General features: G+C 41.7%; 1 pseudogene; it reads left to right on the top strand.

Annotated features, from left to right (window-relative positions):
* The first annotated feature begins 2,348 nt into the window (after positions 1-2,348).
* LOC132617338 (lysine--tRNA ligase-like) lies at positions 2,349-7,692 on the top strand (annotated as a pseudogene).
* The last annotated feature ends 13,671 nt before the right edge of the window (positions 7,693-21,363 follow it).

Below are 21,363 nucleotides of genomic sequence, written 5' to 3'. Positions count from 1 at the left end.
GAGCCGAGGGTGTTCATCTGAACCCCCTCGGAAAAAAAATATTGTTTTTACAAGATTAAAATTATTTTTTATGTATAAATAACAGATGTTGAACCCCCTTTGGCTTCTTCGTGTGTTTACTTTTTTATATTTTGAACCCCCTCGACGGAAATCCTGGCTCCGCCACTGCATGAGATGACCAAAAGGTTTCATATAGACGAATCTTTAAGCTCGTATACTAAGTTTCATATAGACTTGTGTTTTCTGAATTCTTAAGTGATATCACCGAGAAGTATTGTGTCCTGATGTATGTGCAGAGATTCTGTGTTGAATGAAGAGGACTTTGTTAAATTTCATTCTGGTGTTGAAGCGTGGAGATATTGTCGGAATTACTGGATATCCAGGTATGAGATTCTTATTTCCTGCAAGTTTATGGCAGGTGTTCCTTGTGGTAGTGTTGGTCTTGGTGGTAAAAAACAAGTTCCGCTAGAAGTGAAAAGTTACTCTCACTATCACTCCATCACGTACTTAAACACCATTGATTAATGTAACGGAAAGGAACTGAAAACAAAATGTGTTGATGTGTATGTATTTTGTTGATTGGTGTACTGTGGCAGGTTGAATGGTTAAGATTTGCATGTGAAGTTATGGTCATATCTAATACCATAACAGCTACTCAGTTATCCAAAAAAACAGATACAATTGTTTTTTCATGTCTTTACTAGCATTAAATTGCATTTACCTGACCTTTTCCCTCCACACCACTTACGACACAGATGCTAAAGAATCTGTCAAGTTGTTATGGCGATCAGCATTGTAGAAGTTGCAATAAAATGTTGTAAAACTAGGTGAATATAAAAAGATCCCGTGATCTTCACAATATTTATCTTGTTCTGTAGGGGCTCAAGTTTGACTATGCAGTTGTAGCAGCTTGCTACAGCTGAAGTCATGGCTTGGTTCCTTTTTTTGGGGCTTCTGTGGGGTTTTTGTGTGGTGGGGGGGGGGGGGGGGGGGGCTTGGGGAGGGCGGTAAGTAGTTCGTCGCTTGGTCCTTGACTCTGAAACTTTGATTTCAATTCAAATTTAATCAACATTTTTTTTACAAGACCACTTTGAAAGAGGAGGTCGATAACGTGTTAGAGATGGGGGCACAGTTAATTGTCTTTTCATATTTGATTTTCGAGAAGTTAAATCTGGAGGGTTATTTGGTACAGAAAGAGCATTAGTGAGAAAGCAGAAAGTTTTTGGGAAATGGACAACAAATGGAGTGACATCAGATTCTTACAGAAAATACACAAGCTTCTAGGTGTAATAGAAAGGGAGAGGAATGATATAATGTTGAAAATTGGTACAAATGGAGGTCGAGAGGATAGATGCGTGCCTTTGTACGCAGAAAAGAAAATTACATACACTTATCCCATTAATTTTATTAGACCATGATTACCACAGCTGACCTTTGTCAAGCTTCTTCCGAAAGGAGTAGTGTTATTCATGTCGAATAAAACATTTTCTTGTGTTTGTGTGCCTTTAGCTTCTGGGATTTGCCATAGTTTCTGACTTCAAATATTATTGTCTGCACTGCAATTGCTAGGAATATCTTTCTTGACATGGTGCAGTTTATGCAAAGATCTCAGAAGATGATAATAATGTTGTTTTGGTTTGGTAACATATTCTTCTAATTATTCCCTCCTCATGCCTCAGGAAAGAGTAAAAGGGGCGAGCTAAGCCTTTTTCCCAAAACGTTCGTAGTGTTATCTCCTTGTCTTCATATGATGCCACGGCAGAAAGGTGCCCAGACGGAGACAACTAAGGTTAGTGAATTTTGTTTTAAATCGAGTCTAAGACCAGTCCCAGTTTAATTGAACTATATCTAATTGTGCTGCAGAAAACTGAAGAATGGGTCCCAGGAAGTGGCTGCAATCCAGAAAAATTATGTGTTGAAAGATCAGGTATCTTATGCCTCTCATTTGTTTTTTTCAGAAAGTTTTTTTTTTCAATTGCGTTGCTTTCTTCCTATTTCCTTCTAAAAGATTTTATGCCTCTGCTGTGTTCTAACTTTTACCATTTCAAAAAATAAAAATAAAAAAATGCCTCTGACGTGTTCTTGTGGTTGATTTATTCTTTATGTCCAGGAAACAAAATATAGACAGCGTTATTTGGATTTGATGGTGAATGTAGAGGTTGGGCACATATTTACGACCCGTGCAAAGATCATAGATTATCTTCAGAGCTTTCTAAAATTTCGCGACTTCTTAGAGGTCAGTGTTGATGAAGCTGTTTTATTTTGCCTTTGCTAATTTGAGATTATGAGCTTAGCTTGAATAAAACTAGTAAAATATATAATTGTATTTGTAACAGTTAGAGACCTCCATGATGAACAGGATTGCTGGTGGAGCAGCTGCACGTCCATTTGTGACCCGCCACAATGATTTGGATATGCCGCTCTCCTTGTGTATTTCTCCTGAACTATATCTTAAACAGCTAGTTGTTGGTGGATTAGAACGTGTCTATGAAATTGGGAAACAATTCAGAAACGAGGGAATTGACTTGACGCACAATCCTGAATTCACCACTTGCGAGTTTTATATGGCATATGCAGATTACAATGACTTGATGGATCTAACTGAAATAATGCTAAGTGGTCAGTACCAAAAAATTGGGATCCCAATTGTTGTAGTGGAAGATTATGTATATTTGATCTTTCCATGATATTTATTCTTTTACTATGTAGTTTATCTTACTGACCATACATGAACAGGGTTGCAGGTGGCTATATAATCAAGTATCATGCGAAGGGGCTGGAAAGTGACCCAATTGAGATTGACTTCACTCCTCCATTCAGGTTTGGAAGCTCTTCTGGTATGTAATGTTCTGTTTTTGTTTACAAGGCACTAAGATACTTATGCTGTTGCATCTGCAGAAGGATTGAGATGATAGAGGAATTGGAGAAGGTTGCAAACTTGAATATACCCAAGGATCTCTCAAGTGATGAAACCAACAAATACCTCATAGATGCCTGTGCAAAGTTTGAGATCAGATGTCCACCACCGCAAACAACAGCTAGATTACTTGATAAAGTACACTTTTTCTTTCAGATCTCTTCCCAATAGCCAATTTTTACTGATGAAATCTAGAAACTCGCTCTTCGCTGCTTGTCCGCTTTCTTTTGTAGTCTTGTATTAATTCTCTCTAGTGCGAATTTAAATGCTTGAGAATCTTTCTCAGTTTATGGGCTTTGTGTTCAGATGAATGAAGGAAAGGGGCTCTAATGGATGTGGACATCCACTTCTGTTCTCTCCATGAGCACCCCTACGTGAGGCAGCAAAAGGCTGCTGTAAAGGAAGTGATATGGGTTTGGGAAAAAACTTGAGGCAAAAGGCAAATGTGAGAAAATAAAGAGGAAAGAAGCCTATTATTAAAAAAAAAAAAAAAAAAAAAGAGAAGAAGAAAGAAAAGAAAAAGAAGAAAGAAGCCTATCATATTTTAGAGGAAAGAAAAAAGAGATGAATAGGGTTGCTAGCGTTTTACAACTATATTATTGTGAAAACCTGTAGCGTCTGGCGTTTGACCTGTAATACGCGTTATTGGCAATATATGTTATCGTGACATGAAATATGATATCCAAGTTGGAGCATCATTGTTAAATTGGGTTTGAATCAGTTTGCTGTATATCTGCTTTTCTGCCTGTATATAACTTTATAAACGTTTAATGCGGTATCCCATATCTGCATTTATTGGTGATACCTCTTAAAAACATGTATTTATGGGAGTCGGTGTTCTCATTCTTTTGGCACTACTGGTGCTATTGTTACCAGTTTTTGTTTTTCCTAAGAGGCTTTATGACATTGCTACTAATTCTCCTTCATTTTTTTGTGAATACAGCTTATGGGGCACTTTCTGGAAGAGACATGTGTTAACCCTACGTTTATTATCAACCACCCAGAGATAATGAGTCCTTTGGCAAAGTCGCACAGATCGAAACCAGGCCTGACAGAACGTTTTGAATTGTTTATAAACAAGCATGAAGTATGCATTCTGTCAAGTCTTTCAAACTGTTGTTACCACTCCCAATACAAGCTGTAATATCCTTCCCTGTTAATTTTTTTTTTTGATAAGTTTTTCTCTGTTACAAAACTTGACAGCTTGCCAATGCATACACTGAATTGAATCACCCTGTTGTCCAACGCCAGCGTTTTGCTGATCAACTCAAGGTATCTGTGGGAAGTGTGCTTCCTGATTTGGTGGTTGTGTTTGTGTTCATCTTATTGTATTGGTTATGCGCAACTACTTATTTTAGCACAATTAATGTCAATTTAGGACTGACAATCAGGTGATGATGAAGCTATGGCACTGGATGAGAACTTTTGCACAACTCTTGAATATGGATTACCTCCTACTGGTGGTTGGGGATTGGGTATTGACCGACTTGCAATGTTGTTGACAGATTCACAAAACATCAAGGTTTGTGACTTCACTTGATTTCTTTGTAGGAAGAAATGACCACTTAGTTCCAATCTATTTAGGAATGTTACATTGTCTGGGGGAATGTTCTGTTGTCTTCCCATATTAGCTTCATCAATCCTCATCTCATAAGTTAAGCACATGTCATAAGTTAATCCCAAGATCTATTTTCTTAGCATGGTATCAGAGCCAGAGCAAAACTAATCTATGTTCTTGGTTTATCCAATGTTGGGCTGCCATGTCATATTGTCCACGTTTCAGATGTCCAACACATAGGCATGTGGGATGATTGCTTAATCCGAATGTATTGTCTCATTATACAATTTTAGGCAATTCTCACCTTATGATCTAGCTTTTGAGGTTTAGTTAAGCTCAAGTTAGATTGACTCAAGGTTCTTTATATCTTAAATACGATGAAATGGCCATTTATTTCCAATCATTTCCTCTGGTGTTCTGTCTCACATCCATTTCTAAATGGGTGGAGGAGTGCGTTCGGAGAAGAGGCTACAAAGGCTGGTCTTTTACCAACTTAGTGTTGTCTCTGCATTTTCCCTCACCCTCCTTTTCTTGTAACTTCCTTTTGAAAAAGCCAGTGTTTCGAATCATTTAAGTTAGATACTGAAATCTTTTTTTCTTTCCCTTGTTATAATTTTTTCTACAGGAAGTTCTACTCTATCCAGCCATGAAGCCACAAGATGAGCCCAAGGATAGGTAAAGATTTCCTCCTTTCTTTCCTTTGGATGATATATGCAGGCATTAGTGTTTGATATCAGATGCTTAGGATTAAGATACGTCTTGGATCGTGCTGATAGCTAGGCGACTGATTTAGTTGTCCCGGAAAAAGAAAAAAAAACTAGCAAAATGATTGATCTCCAATTCAATATCTTTTGGCTTAGTGGGTAGAGTTACTTCGTACTTGTACTGATAGAAGGATGTATAAATAATATCCATTTTAATGAATATTGACTAGGCAGTGGCTTTGGGTGACCTATATTTGAGGAATCTTTTCGAAAACAATCTACTAGGTTGTTCTTCAGTGGGTTTTTTTTGGGGTGGAGCTGATCATGGGGTCTGGTTAGATGTAGGAAAAGAGTATATTTGCTTGTAAATTTAATTTATGAATCTATGTTTGAGCTAAAGATTTAGCTGCCCAGTAACTAGTCCTACACTTCTGTTCTTTTGTAATTAGCCTCCTGCAACTTTGCATCTTGTTGATGCCTTTCAATGAAACACATTACTTCATCAAAAAAAAAAGATTTAGCTGCCAGTGAAACATATATTTGAAATTCTCAATAAAGATGTTTTTCAGTATTACATTATTTGAAGTTGAATCTTTATTTGGTGGAATAATATTTAGAACTAAGAGAAGGATGAGTGATGCTAGAAGTTCTTAAATCCCTGGGTGACTCCTCTGAAGCTGCTTCGCTAGTTGAATTGTGAGAAGTAGCACATTACTAATAAATAGAAGCCGCTTGGGAAGCAGCTGGCCGTTGTCTTGCCAGCTTGCCGACCAAGGGCTATTCAAGACATTTTAGGTATAACTTTTGCACCTTGCGCTCTACTTGGAGTACCACTGGCACGCGCGTTAAGCCTGCATCACAGACACAGACATACACTTCTCCGATGAGAACAATTAACGAAAGCTCTGCCTCTTCAGTAGTTCAGTTTGTCAATTGCCTGCTTTGTTTCTTCCCTTGCTTTCTGCTCTGCCTTTTGCTGGTATAACTTCGTTTCTTTGTTCAATCTCGATTTTGTTTCCCTGTTCAATCTCTGCGCTTTGCGCTTTTCTTTTACCAGGTGAGCTTTCAATTTGTTCTATTTTTCCTTGTTGTTGCGTATATATGATGCCCCGCAATAATTTGGCGATGACATGTCTGCTTTATTCTTTCATCGTTTTCGCGATTGTCTGCTTTCGTTTCCCTCTTCAATTTATGAGCTTCTTCTTCCCTCTGTTTTGGGTTGAATTTTTTTCAACTATTATTGTCAATTTATTTGCTAGTTACTTGGGTTTTTTGGGCTTCCCTTCTGCGTCGTTGCTATCCGTTCTGCTATTACTTCGTTTGCTGTCTTTGCAATTTGTGGTTTGGCATGGATTATTTTCTGAATTCATTTTTGCCTTCCTTTAAATCAAGACAAAGTTGGGAGTTATACACAGGTCGACCAAACATAAAAGAGAGAGAGAGAGAGACCAATTCGGGTAAAACAATTCTTAATGTCGAAAGCTAAAAGTCGCCCATCTTTTTCCGAATTAAGTTGAACAATGCTTAGATTGTCAGCCTTTGACTTCAATTGATAATTTCTGTAGTCCGTCGAATAGAACAGGATAACTAAAGTATGTGTAATTTACCCATCATGGAGGGCACCAAATGAATGTTTTCTTTAATACTTATAATCAATTACATTGCTTTTTGACATTTCATACAATCATCTGTCCAGATAAAATACACAAGTTAATGCAAAATGTTGGGCCCGTGCTTTCACGGGCTAATACATGTAGCGTTTTAGAAGAAGCTTGAAGATATATCCTTAAAAGAGTGAGTAAAATGATATTGCATTGTTTAGTGGCAGGTACTGTTGGGGAATTTTTATGTCTTTTACATGAAATAAATTGGATAATGCCCAGAACTGTGGTTGGGTGCTTGCTTGGCATGAATATAAACCTTTTTTGTGGATAACCGAGAAATCTTGGAGGGCCCATATGCACAGTTCAAAATACCAGGCTTTTGTTTGCGGCATGATTCAAGCTACAAATTATTTCGTTATATGATAGTGGATAATTAGGAAAGAACAAACCAGGTGGTGTTATGCAGGGGGTCTGCTTTTTCAAGACGTAATCTGAAGTTGGCTGGCTGTGTAATTCTTGGTGGAAAGTCGAAAATGTAAGAACTTTTGACGGATTTCACAGGGTTCTCAAAGTCTCTGTTGTGCCTTTGTGGAAAAGGATACAGTGTCGTAAAACAGATACTACGAGAATGAAATGTTCCGTAAAGAGGCTTATTGCAATTCTGAGACAGATTTCATGTCCTTTTTTTTCCGTTCAGCTATTTAAAAAATACATCTCCACACTTTTCATTGAGTTTTCTTTCTTCCATCCAGCAATAAAAAGCCTGAGGAATCTGCCAAGCCTCTTCAAGATGGACAAGCCAAACCTCAAGATGGACCTACGGTAAAAATCGGTTATGAGGCAAACCGGTGGAACGAGAAATTGGTGGAAGAAAGGAATGAGAATGTGCCGGATACTATTCTCCCTTGACCGGGGTAACGCTTGGACCGGAGCTAAGCGAGGGACACCGACTGATCTGCCTTCTTCGTCATTGAAACGGCCAAGTCCGGTGACCCGAGCATTCGTGGCTGTTGGTCCGTATAGCTGTTGGCCTGCATAGCCGTTGGTCCGTATAGCTGTTGGCCTGCATAGCCGTTGGTCCGTGTGGCCGTTGCATGCGAGCCACGTGCCAGTAGCGTCCTGTCATGGTCAACTACCCACCATGCGTGTGTCAGACGGCGCCGTCAGTCGGCACCGTCAGTCTAATCCCACCAAATCCGTTCAGAGCTGTCCTTATTACTATTATTTTATTAATTCACATTGTATGAAACCCATGAAGGTCACGCTATAAATAGAGCACATCCCCTCCTTTGTAAGGGTTGACTCCTTCACTTTCTAAGAACATTTGCAATAGAAAAATCAATATTTATGATCTCTCTCTCTCAATATCTGATTCGCCCGTGATCATTTGTCTCCATTTCATTGTGCGTCTTCCACCAAGTGTCCTCACATTGTTTATAAACGTTTATATTCATAGCAAATTGTCATCATTAGCCATTTTGTTGAAGAACTCTCATATACATATTTTCTCTATCTAACATACATCAAGACCCAAGCACATATCCTATACCTACTTATAAATTTAATTGATAATCCGAATTCGGGGTAAACAGTTTGGAGCCCACCGTGGGGCTACGATAATAGTGATCTTTGGTCTTGATTTCTATCATATTCATCAAAACCAAAAACATCTGAAAACGGACTAAATGGCCGACATCGAACAATCCGGCCATGTCAACAACACCGAGATTGTGGCGGAAAATGAAGGCAGCGGACTACGGGGATTGCCAAATCCCGCTGACCCGAACCTCGTCGATTCGAGGGAAGGGCTCAACCGGCAAAATACTGTGGACCAGGAGAATGCCGCCCCACCGACCACTGATCCTCTAAATACTTACAATTCAGTTACGCTGTCACGGACCCGGGGCCGGAGAGAACCAGACGCACCAAACGACGGTGTTAACTTACGTTTAATTTTTGAAATGTTGCAGGAACAAAGAGCGGCAATCGCCGAGCAAGGAATAGCAATTGCCCAGCTGCAGAGCGGAAAAGGTGAAGTAGAGCCGGAAAAGGCAAAGGGTACTGCCGAAACCGGAAGAAACGAGGCGCGAATGGTTGAGAGCGACGGCTCCGGAGCCGGCTCCTCTATCGAGGTTCTAAAGATGCTTGAAACTTTGGCGAAACGGGTAGACTCAACCGAAAAGAGGGTCGAGACATACAATTCTCGGGTGGACTAGATACCGGGGGATCCACCTTTGCTGAAGGGGCCGAATTCAAAATGGTACATCCAAAGGCTTTTCCTCCGAGTGCAGCCCCGAAACTGATCCCGAAGAGGTTCAAAATGCCCGATATACAGAAGTATGACGGCACAACGGACCCGCACGAGCACGTGACCTCATATACCTGTGCCATAAAGGGCAATGATATGGAGGAAGATGAGATTGAGTCAGTGTTATTGAAAAAATTTGGGGATACTCTGTCGAAGGGGGAATTAACGTGGTATGACCACCTACCCGAGCATTCGATCACTTCTTTCAAAATGCTCGCCGATGCCTTCGTAAAGGCTCATGCCGGTGCCAAAAAGGTGTAGGCCCGCAAGGCCGATATCTTCCGAATAACCCAAAGGGACGATGAGTTACTGCGGGAGTTCGTCATCCGGTTCCAGAGGGAACGGATGGAACTCCCCCCGGTCCCAGAAGAATGGGCCGCACAAGCTTTCACAAAGGGGCTCAACATGCTAAGTTCAACTGCTTCGGCCAAATTGAAAGAAAATTTCCTGGAATACGAGGCTGTGACATGGGCCGATGTCCATAACCGGTATGAATCGAAGATTCGGGTGGAGGATGATCAGTTTGAGCTCCCCCCGGTCCCTGTAAAAATAGATAGAAGTTTTGAAAATCCAAAGAAGGGTTATGGAGCAAAGGCTGAATCATCGAGGGAAAGGTTTCGGCCATACTCCCATTCGGAGAGACAAAATTTTAGGTTGGAAAAGTCAAAGGAAAGCTTGAGCCGTTTCTCGGGTCGGGGTAGCAAGTAGGTCGAATGACCGATGAGTAGCCGGGGGCTCTCGTTCAGGAGCGATGCCGGAAGTTCTGCCGGTAATAAGGGCCCACCGAAGATTTCGGAGTACAACTTCAACGTTAGTACTTCAGGCCTCGTCTCGGCCATCGGCCGCGTCCCGGACGTGAGATGGCCGAAACCGCTAAGGTCGGATCCAGGCCAACGGGATCCGAACGTGGTGTGTGAGTATCACGGAACCCATGGCCATAAAACCGAGGATTGTCACCAGTTGAGAGAAGAGGTAGCCCTCTTATTGAAAAACGGTCATCTCCGAGATCTGCTAAGCGAGCGAGCCAAAAATCATTACAAGGAAAGGGAAGCTCATCGAAGGGCCGAGCCGGTCGAACACCAGCATACAATCAACATGATAGTTAGGGGTATTGACGCCCCTCGGGGGCCGTTTATGAAACGGACAAAGGTTTCTATTGTTCGTGAAAAGCGCATCCGAGACCACTAAACCGGGGGCTCTATTTTCTTCAATAACGAAGACGCGGAAGGCATCATTCAACCGCACAATGATGCATTGGTAATTTCTATACTTATCTTTAAAACTAAGGTTAAACGTTTTTTGGTTGACCCAGGTAGCTCGGCCAACATCATCCGATGGAGAGTGGTCGAACAGCTAGGGCTGCTCGATCGAATCATATCGGTGGCTTGGGTACTCAGCGGGTTCAATATGGCTAGCGAAACCACGAAGGGGGAGATCTCGTTGCCCGTGAACGTAGATGACACCATTCAACAAACAGTTTTCTATGTGATCGAAGGGGACATGAAGTATAATGCATTATTGGGCAGACCCTGGATACATAGCATGAGGGCAGTACCCTCAACACTGCACCAGTTGCTGAAATTCCCCACCCCGGAGGGGGTGAAAACCATCCGAGGTGAGCAGCCCGCAGCAAAGGAAATGTTCGCAGTAGAGGAGGCGGCGCCCCGGCCCAAGGAGCCGGCTTAGGAAGAAAAGGGTGTAACCGGAGGGGAGGTCCCCCAACAGCAACCAAAGTATACCGGGCCAGATCCAGTGCATGAAGAGGATGATTTTGGGGTACCCAGATCTTTTGTCATGCCGGATGACTCGGACGCGACCAAGTCAACCGTAGAGGAGCTGGAGCAGATCATCCTGTTCGAGTACTTATCGGACAGAAAGGTACCTGGGCACGGGGCTTACCCCGGAGCTCAGGCGCATTGAGTTTCTTCGAGCTAATGGCGATTGCTTTGCATTGTCGCATATAGATATGACAGGTATATCACCGGAAATAGCATCTCACAAGCTCAGCTTGGACGGGAAGTTTCCCCCGGTGAAGCAAAAAAGAAGGCCCATGGCGGAGCCAAAACACGCCTTCATAAAAGACGAGATAATCAAGCTTTTAAAAATAGGTTCCATCCGGGAGGTGAAATACCCGGATTGGCTTGCTAACGTAGTGGTGGTGCCCAAAAAAGGTAATAAATTTCGAATGTGTGTCGATTATAAGGATTTAAACAAGGCATGCCCGAATGATTCATTTCCATTACCTCACATCGATAGAATGATCGATGCGACGGCCGGACATGAAATGTTAAGTTTTCTCGATGCTTACTCCGGGTATAACCAAATCCGGATGCACCCGGAGGATCAAGAGAAAACATCCTTCATCACCCGTTATGGGACTTACTGTTATAACGTCATGCCTTTCGGATTAAAAAATGCCGGTGCAACTTACCAACGCCTAGTTAATGGAATGTTCGAAGAACAATAGGGAAAACAATGGAAGTTTATGTTGACGATATGGTTGTTAAGTCCCTGGAAACAGATGACCATTTAAAGCATTTGCAGGAAACCTTTGATGTGCTCCGCAGATACAACATGAAGCTCAACCCGGAGAAATGTGCCTTCGGGGTAAGGTCCGGTAAATTTCTGGGTTTCATGGTGTCAAACCGGGGAATTGAAATCAATCCTGACAAGATCAAGGCCATCGAGGTTGTGAACAACATAAAAGGGGTGCAGAAGCTCACCGGAAGGATAGCGGCGCTGAGTCGCTTCATATCGAGGTCCTCGGACAAGAGTCACCGTTTCTTCTCTTTGCTCAGGAAGAAGAACGACTTCGTTTGGACACCGGAGTGCCAAGAAGCTCTACGAGAGTTGAAGAGGTACTTGTCTAGCCCCCCGTTGCTGCACACACCGAAGGCCGACGAGCCGCTTTTCCTCTACCTCGCTGTCTCCAAAGTGGCGGTAAGTGGCGTTTTGGTCCGAGAAGAATCAGGTACGCAATCCCTATCTATTACGTGAGTAGAACTTTGGGGGATGCGGAGACCCGTTACCCTCATTTGGAAAAATTGACATTAGCACTGGTAAGCGCTTCCAGAAAGCTCAAACCTTATTTTCAATGCCACCCCATATGTGTAGTAACCACTTACCCTTTGAAAAACATCATGCATAAACCAGAGTTGTCAGGTAGGTTAACAAAATGGGATGTAGAAATTAGCGGTTACGATATCGAGTATAAACCTCGAACGACCATCAAATCCCAAATCTTGGCCGATTTTGTGGCAGACTTTGCCCCAGCTATGGTCCCCGAGGTCGAAAAGGAACTTTTGCTGACCTCGGGAAAGACCACGGGCATTTGGTCTCTACACACGGATGGGGCCTCGAACCTTAGAGGTTCCGGACTAGGGATTGTCCTTAGGACCCCGGCCGGGGATGTCATTCGACAATCCGTTAGAACGACTAAATTGACTAACAATGAAGCCGAGTATGAGGCTATGATTGCAGGTTTGGAATTGGCTCGAAGTATGGGAGCCGAAATAATCGAGGCAAAGTGCGACTCGCTCTTGGTCGCAAACCAGGTGAACGGCGTATTCGAAGTCAAGGACGAACGGATGCAAAGGTACCTCGAAAAAACCCAAGTGGTGCTTCATCAATTTAAAGAATGGACCATGCAGCACATACCGAGGGAGCAGAACAGCGAAGCGGATGCATTAGCAAATTTGGGATCCTCGGTCGAGGGGGAGGAAATCAACCCCGGGGCAACGGTGCACTTATCGAACATGGCCATAGAAAGCGGACACGCCGAAATATACACAATGGGCTTAACTTGGGATTGGCGCAACAAGTACATTGACTACTTGCGTGATGGTAAGCTCCCAAGTGACCCGAAGGAATTACGGACACTACGGACCAAGGCCGCCCGTTTTTGCTTAGTGGACGGCCAATTGTATCGCCGCTCTTTCCTTGGTCCCCTGACTAAGTGTTTGGGCCCCGGTGAAACGGAGTACGTGATGAGGGAGATACACGAGGGAACCTGCGGCAACCACTCTGGTGCAGAAGCTCTGGTTCGAAAGATTATCAGGGCCAGTTATTACTGGAACCGGATGGACGAAGACTCGAAAAGTTTTATCCGAAAATGTGACGGGTGTCAGAAGCATGCTCCAATGATTCACTAGTCCGGGGAGTTGCTGCATTCAGGGATCTCACCTTGGCCTTTCATGAAGTGGGAATGGACATTGTAGGTCCGTTACCTCGGGCGCCAGGTAAGGCCCGTTTCATTTTGTTTATGACTGACTATTTTTCTAAGTGGGTTGAAGCGCAGGCCTTTGAAAAAATCAGAGAGAAAGAAGTCATCAACTTCATATGGGATCACATCATCTGCCGTTTCGGCATCCCCGCCGAGATAACTTGTGATAATGGTCCTCAGTTCGTGGGCACCAAAGTCAACAATTTTCTCGAGGGATTGAAGATCAAGAAAATCGTGTCAACCCCGTATCACCCATGCGCAAACGGACAGGCAGAATTCACGAACAAAACGGTAATCCAAAATCTGAGGAAAAGACTTGAAGCATCAAAGCACCATTGGAGGGAAGTATTGCCGGAGGTGCTGTAGGCTTACAGAACCACGTCCAAATCGAGCACGGGGGAAACATCATTCTCTTTGGTCTACGGGGCCGAAGCCCTTATCCCTGTGGAGGTTGGCGAACCGACCCTCCGTTTCAGGTACACCACCGAGGAGTCAAACGAGGAGGCCATGGCCGTGAAGCTCGACCTCACAGATGAACTACGCGAAAGCGCGTCGGTCCACATAGCGGCCCAAAAAAAAAGAATGGAAAGATACTACAATCGAAGAGCCAACTTTCGACATTTCCAAGTTGGGGACTTAGTGATTCGAAAAGTTACCTTGCACACCAAGAACCCCAACGAGGGAAAACTGGGTCCGAATTGGGAAGGCCCGTACAAGGTAACCGGTATAACGGGCAAAGGATCGTACCAATTGGAATCCATGGACGGACAACGCCTGTGTAACAACTGGAACGTGGCTCATCTGAAAAGATACTACTGCTAAGGTATGGCCTCCCCGTATTCCCTTATTAACCTTTCTCTTTTGCAGGGAGTCAAGAACGGGATAAAATTAGAATTTAGGCCTGAAAACACGTGTTGCACTCTTTTCCCTAGTACGGTTTTGTCCCGAAATGGGTTTTCCGACAAGGTTTTTAATGAGGCAACAAGTACAACGTGTTACTCGACAAAGATGAAAGACCCGCGCCCGAAAATCCGAGGTCACACCCTCCGATTGAGGACTTAATAGCACTCACCCGACCTTGCAGCTCGGATAAGTGCTAGGGGAATACCATGCCCACACCGAAGATGACCCCGGTCAAAGAAGATGAGAAAACTCAACATTGTCTACGGCAAAACTAAGGCCCGGCCATCGGCCATAGCCTTCGATGTAAGGACCAAACAATCATAATGAATCGTGTCCCATTTAGCATTTGCTACGGCAAAACTAAGGCCCGGCCATCGGCCATAGCCTTCGATGTAAGGACCAAACGATCATAATGAATCGTGTCCCATTTAGCATTTGCTACGGCAAAACTAAGGCCCGGCCACCGGCCATAGCCTTCGATATAAGGACCAAACGATCATAACGAATCGTGTCCCGTTGTATATTTGCTACAGCAAAGGTAGAAGGAATTAAAATTCTCATATGTACAAACATTTTGCAAACACAAAGTTATCAAAAGCTTGGATAGCAAAATCTTGGGTGTCTTTCTGTTAAAAGGACTTTGCCCCGATGGTAACCGTCGTATTCCGGCACTGCCTCATTCACATACTCTATACCGAGGATTGTGCCCGAAATTCGACAAAGGCAACAAGGTCACAATGATTCGAGCCAAAATTCGACAAACTCCCCCAAACGGGGACTGTTACATCAAAAATTCTGCCAAGGCTGAAAAAATACCGACCCTAAAGGAAATGCCTATCGTAAGTCGGAGACGTCTGAACTTATGAAGCATCGGACAAGTCCCACGGGCACGGTGAATTAACGACTATGGGACGACTTGTCCTAAAACGGACCAACGGTCATGGCAAAAGTAATAGCAAACATTCAAACGAAGAAATAGGAAAAAGACATTCTTTATATATAAAAGGGATGCTTTTTACATCAAAAATCAAAATCCTACAAAGGCAAAAAACAAAAACAAAAGACGAAGCACAAGCCCTATGCTATCCGGCATGACTAGAGGTGGATGAGTGCTCGGACTCGGTCCGCTCGGAGTCGTCTGACTAGGACCCGAGAGCACGGTTGGCTTCCTCCTCCATCCTTCTAGCTTCGAGTATCAGGGCCGGAAGATCCGAAAGGTCGTGCTCGGCTTGCTCGAGGGTGATCCGCCGAGACTTTCACTTCTCATACTCTGCGACAATAGCAGTATGAGCCTCGGCCGCCTCCACACTTTCTCAAGTTTCTTCCAAATTGGCCTCAGCCTTGGCCAGTTTGGCTTCCAGATCAACCCGGTTCTCCTCAAGGACATTTCTCCTATGGGTGGCCGCCTCTAGCTCGGCCTTAAGGCCGTCATTGACAATAATCTCCTCCTCAAGCTCAGCTCTTAGGCCTTCACATATCCGAGACCGCTCCTCGGCTTTCTCCTCGAACACCCTCCTGCGCTCGTTGAACAAAGCAGCCTCGGACTCGAGCCGCCGGTTCCTCTCGGCCAAGCCCGTAGCATCAACCTTCACCGAGTCCAGTTCCCCCCGGAGGCGGGAAACCGTGGTCTCAAGCTCATCTAGCCTCAAGGATTGTTAACCACATTTGGTGCCGGTTGTTTGACCATGATCTGTTTTGCTTCAATAAGATCTTCAACCTTATGTTTCAATGCGTAACAACGATCAGTGGAGTGGCCTTTTACCCCCGAATGATATGCACATGTTTTAGTGGGATCAAAACCTCTAGGTAGTGGATCCGGAATTCTACCTTCCACAGGATATACTAAGCCTGAAGCTTGCAGTCTTTCAAAAACAACGCTCAATGGCTCTCCCAATGGTGTAAAATTGCGAAACGGTTTATTTAGGCGAGGTGCGGATGCATTGTTTGGATGATGAGATTGTGATGGTGGAGCTGGGTATGTTGGTGGTCGTGGAGCTCGATATGCTGGTTGTGTGTTGTAAACGGGGTAGGAAATTTGTGGTGATTGAGGTTGGTAAGATGACAAAGCTTGGTTGTATGGATGTGGAGAATATTGGAAATATTGTGATTGGTGAGCGTTAGACTGATATCGCGGGGGTTGTTGATGGTGGTATGATGTGTTTCCCAAAGCCATTACCGATGCTGCTTCTTTTTCTTTTTTCTTTCTGTTTCCGAGAGTACCAGTTTGTATGGCCCTACTAGTAGACTGTAAAGCCGCAAGACTTGTTATTCTCCCTGTCTTAATGCCATCTTCGATCATGTCCCCGGCTTTGATCACCTCTGAAAAAGTTTTTCCGCCCATTGTCACCAAACGTTCATAGTATTCCGGTTCTAGTGCTTGAATGAAGAAAGTAACCATTTCTGTCTCCTCCATGGGTGTGTGTACCCTAGATGCTTCTTCCCTCCACCGTATAGCATATTCTCGAAATGATTCGATTGACTTCTTGTTTAACTTTGTAATTGAGATTCTTTCAGGAGCAATCTCAACATGAAACTTGTAATGATCCACAAAAGCATTTGCCAAGTCATCCCAAGTACGCCATTTGGTTGTATCTTGCTTGGAATACAACTCCAAGGCTTTTCCACTCAAACTCTGATTGAATAGCTTGACTCTTATCCCTTCATTCTTTCCCACGCCAATCAACTTTTCACAATAGACCTTCAAATGGAAGAAAGGGTTTCCCGACCCATCAAACTTCTCAAATTTCGGAATCTTGTAACCTGGTGGCAATTCTACCTCAGGAAATGCACATAACTCTTCATATCTCACGCTTTGGTTACTACCAAGTCCACGCAAACTTCTCATGGCATCTTCCAAACTTTTGAGCTTTCTGTTTATCATTTCATCATTAACTGACCGTGCCTCATTCTCGACTTCGACATAATGATCAACATTTGTGCGACATTGTCCTTGGATTTGTGTCATGGGTGGAGCTGTGGTGTAAGTATATATTGGTGGAACTTGATGCGTATTGGTAACATCACGTGTCGGCGGTATAAACTAAGCTTTTGAAGAGGTGGCTGTAAACAAAAATGGAGCATTTTGAGTGAGAGGTTCGGAACGAACTGGCTGAGAAGTGGTAAAATAATTTATTTGGTTAAATTCGTCCAAATTTGGGAATGGAGGTGGCATAGGCAAAGTCTGACGAACCCCCTGAGATGGAGTCATATGTGGTGGCGTTTGAGAAAATGACCGGTTGTGAAGTACCATGTGACTTAATTCAGCAACTCGTCGCTCCAGACGAGCAATGATCTCCAAATGTGTTTCTGGTTCGTTAGAAGATGTGGGATCACTCGTGATCGGTAGACTAAGAGATGGCTCAGACGAAGTGGTTGCATTGATCAAACTTTGCTCCATTTTAGAACGAGTCTTTTTAGTTAACCAGGTGATCAGTGATGAGTCAGAGTCTGATTTCTTGGCTCTAGACCGTGTGAAATATGAATGCTCCGCCAGTTCCCCTTTAGCACAAGTCAACCTTTTTTTGTTTTGAAAATAAGTTTAAAAAGAAAAAAGATAAAACAAAAATAAAAAATAAAAAAAATGAGTCAGTATACGGTAAGGACATATTATTGCATATAAACACATTATTGCACATATACATCGCGTTTTATAATGCAAGGGACCTCTTTATGCCCGAGGTAGGCCTAACGAATATTTGAAGGACAAACATGTCTTTTATGTATCATTCCATAACTCTTCCTAAAACTAATTTACAAGAATAATAAAATTATTACATGCCAATCGATAATACATCTCAAAGTTAATCTAAGATATCTAAATACTTCAACTCCACTAATTTCCTTTGATTGTCTTCAACCTCCGGCATTAATTTTGGATGCTCCACGGCAGCCTGCAACAAAAGGTCAATTTCCTTGAAATATTTACCTATAGAGTACTAGGTCCACATATTTCACATATTTGTCCTTCAAATAATGCACATAGATAGTGAATAGTGTCCCTTAGAGTCATAGACTCATTTGGACATTTTGGTAAGGTTGACTAATGGACTTAATACACTAAGGGTATTAAGCCTCTTAGGTTTAAAATGATGCATGTCATTACAAGGTTTTGGTTTTCGCTCTACCTAGGTAGACTAAGAGTGGTTTTCCTATGACACAAGGCTCCCCCAAGCGGACAACTTGGGAGTGGAAAGTCCGTGGCCGTCGACTGCACCGCCGATCGACTAAATCCACAAGATCGATCCAACTAAAGGGGTAATTTAGTAGTGCACGGCCGCGAACCGCGAAACCGCTTTAAGTGTGTGAATTTGTGTGAATTTTTCAGGAGTGGAGGAAGTATGAGCGGAATGCCAGTTTAAGGAAAGCAGAAATATACATATTACATAAAAATGCATATAAGGAATAAAATAATAATAAAACATTTAAAAGCATATAAAGCAAAAATACAGGCAAAATAAAGCAAAACAAACAAAACATCCAACAAGTCATTTATTAACCTATGTTGTTATGGTTAAGAACCTAAAATCACCAGCAGAGTCGCCAAGCTGTCGTACCCCATTTTAACCGGGTTAAGATAGGAGTACAACATATTGGTGATTCCTATTTGTTTTTATTTAAGGAGTCGCCACCTAATTAATTTAATGGTGAATTAGGACACCTAGATGTTAACTAAGGTAAAGTTAAAACTACACCTCCGTTAATAGTCTGCTTAACCAATGTGATTCTAGGTAAGGGCTCTATATTATCCTAAAGGGAAGGGGTTAGGCATCCTTTAGAATCCGCTAACTACGGTTGTCCGACCAAACTTAGGTTAATTAATTTAGATTAAATATAATGCTTAAATCTTAAGAAGATAGGCTGTAAATGTTATTAAGGTTTTTTTAAGGAAAATAACATTAATTAAAGATTTATAGAAAGATGTAATAACTTGTGCAAAGAGGACTTTAAACACTACTTTAAAATAAGACCTATAAATGTCGCTTAGACTTTAAATATAATAAATGCTATTCAAAGATGAGACTTATAGAAAATATGATAATTTGCCCATAAATAATAACTTTTGAGAAAGATTTAGCAATTTTGAACTTTGAATAAATTATGTTATATTAATGTAGCAATGCGAAAAATCTAAGCTTATAAATAGGATTCAAAAGAAAGTGAGTTTTCTTTCTCCTTTTATTATCTTATTAATTATGCTTAGTTAAAAATATGCATGATTGATTCAAACTTGAAGAGTGATCTATAAAATATACTTGAATTTATACTTGCGTATTAGTGACGTTTTGGAATTTCTGGGATAGTGAGCATAAAATATGATTCCCTTTATTTAAAATACATAGTCATGCCATTTTGCAAATTAATTATTCCAATAAAAAATAAATATTATGTATGCTATAAATAGTTCTAACATAAAAAGAAACGTCTGGAACTAATGGCGAGTTTCCTTCTTAAATCCTACCCATTATACGTAAAGCTAACCCACTAAATTTTACTAGAATTCATCTAAGCTAGGAAAAACAACAAAGTAAGGGTTAGTCAAATAATACAAATTAAATGCATAAAACAAAATAGAGGCTGAAATAAAATCGAATGGGCTCAGTCCAATTTTAAGGACTGTTGATGCTGTTTTTCTTTTTATTTGGGCTTTAACCCAGAACTCCATTTTATTCCCTTGGCTGCGGACAGAACTGGACACGGAGGAGATGTCGTTGGGCTTTTAGCCCAACACAGAATGCAGGAGAAGAACGAGTCCCTCGGACTCGTATGCGATGGTCATGCATAAAACGAAAGGAAAAGGATTAGGAAATGAGCAGATTAGATAAGGAAAATAAATAGACAAAGGTGAATTCTTAGACAAAAAGCATAACCAGCAGAGTCCAACGAGATACAAATTCCAAAGAAAAACAACATGAAACTTAATCGCAAGCCAAACTAAAATCCATAGAGTTTAAAAATCGTTGTACAAGTCATTTTTAGGGACTGATTTTTCTAACTTAGCTACTGGTTCATACAAGTATAAGTTAGATATCAAATCTATGTGAAGGTTTTAGTTAGAGACTCAAATACCAAAGGTTAAAGACAGTAGCAGCTAGCTAATTAATTGATATTGCTTCGAAAATATGTATGTAAATATATGTAATACTCATTGATATTAAAGGTTAAAGACTGGGGCAGCTAGCCAATTAATTGATATTGCTTCGAAAACATGTATGTAAACACATACAGGGATATCCAATGCACTGCAGCAACAACAAAAATAGAACTCCTCATCATCAAAGCATGACAATAAACTAATACCGAGTGCAAAAAATAGAACCATATCCGAATAAAACATTACACATAATCCAAATTGACCAGAAACCTAACAAACTTCAAAAGATAAGAGCAACAGAGGACTCAAATCAACAACCATCACTGGTGCATTCTACATTGCAGTGATTTAAACCTTAGTCAAAACATTAACAAACTAAATTAATGCATGAATGTGTTTGACTGGTTGGACATGAACATGCTTACGAAACCGACACATAAATAGTTCGAACTAGAAAGGAATCAGATAGACTGATTTGGACACTTCAAAATATGGCATGCTGTGGGCATTGTGTTTCCACAAAACTTATCGAACACCTAAAGGGCGTGGCTTCTACAATGAACTGAACAGTTTTGGCACAAGAGGTAAACTAAATCAACTAAAAAAAAAGCAACAATAGCCGGCCAAACAAACTTAATCTGCATAAAGATTCTTGCTGCTAGATACTTTGAGCTTATTTGCATACACAGTATGCATGGATATACATAAATTAAGCATGTTTGAATCAACCAAGGTAAGTGTTCGCAAACACTAGACTATTCTGATGAACTAAAACCAATCAACTCATGAGCACATCAGCATAGCGAGCATTTCTAGCAAACTGAGTTTTGGCCAATTAGGTATACATTTGATTACAAATCTACATGCTTGAGATAAGTTTAATCAACAAAACATATAAGAGATGCACTTTATTCAGTTTACTTTAAGCTTTGTACTCATAGATCAATATTTAGCATATCCAAAAAAAAAACAATTATCATACTCAAACCTCACACTCATACTTTCCTGTTGCATTCAAGCTAATTCATTAACATGATAACACATATTTGTCATCAG

This window comes from Lycium barbarum, chromosome 1 (genome assembly GCF_019175385.1).
Source record: "Lycium barbarum isolate Lr01 chromosome 1, ASM1917538v2, whole genome shotgun sequence".
In the NCBI taxonomy this organism is placed as follows: Eukaryota; Viridiplantae; Streptophyta; class Magnoliopsida; order Solanales; family Solanaceae; genus Lycium; species Lycium barbarum.
Note: the sequence above shows the minus strand (reverse complement) of the source record. Positions and strands in the feature narration are given on the sequence as shown.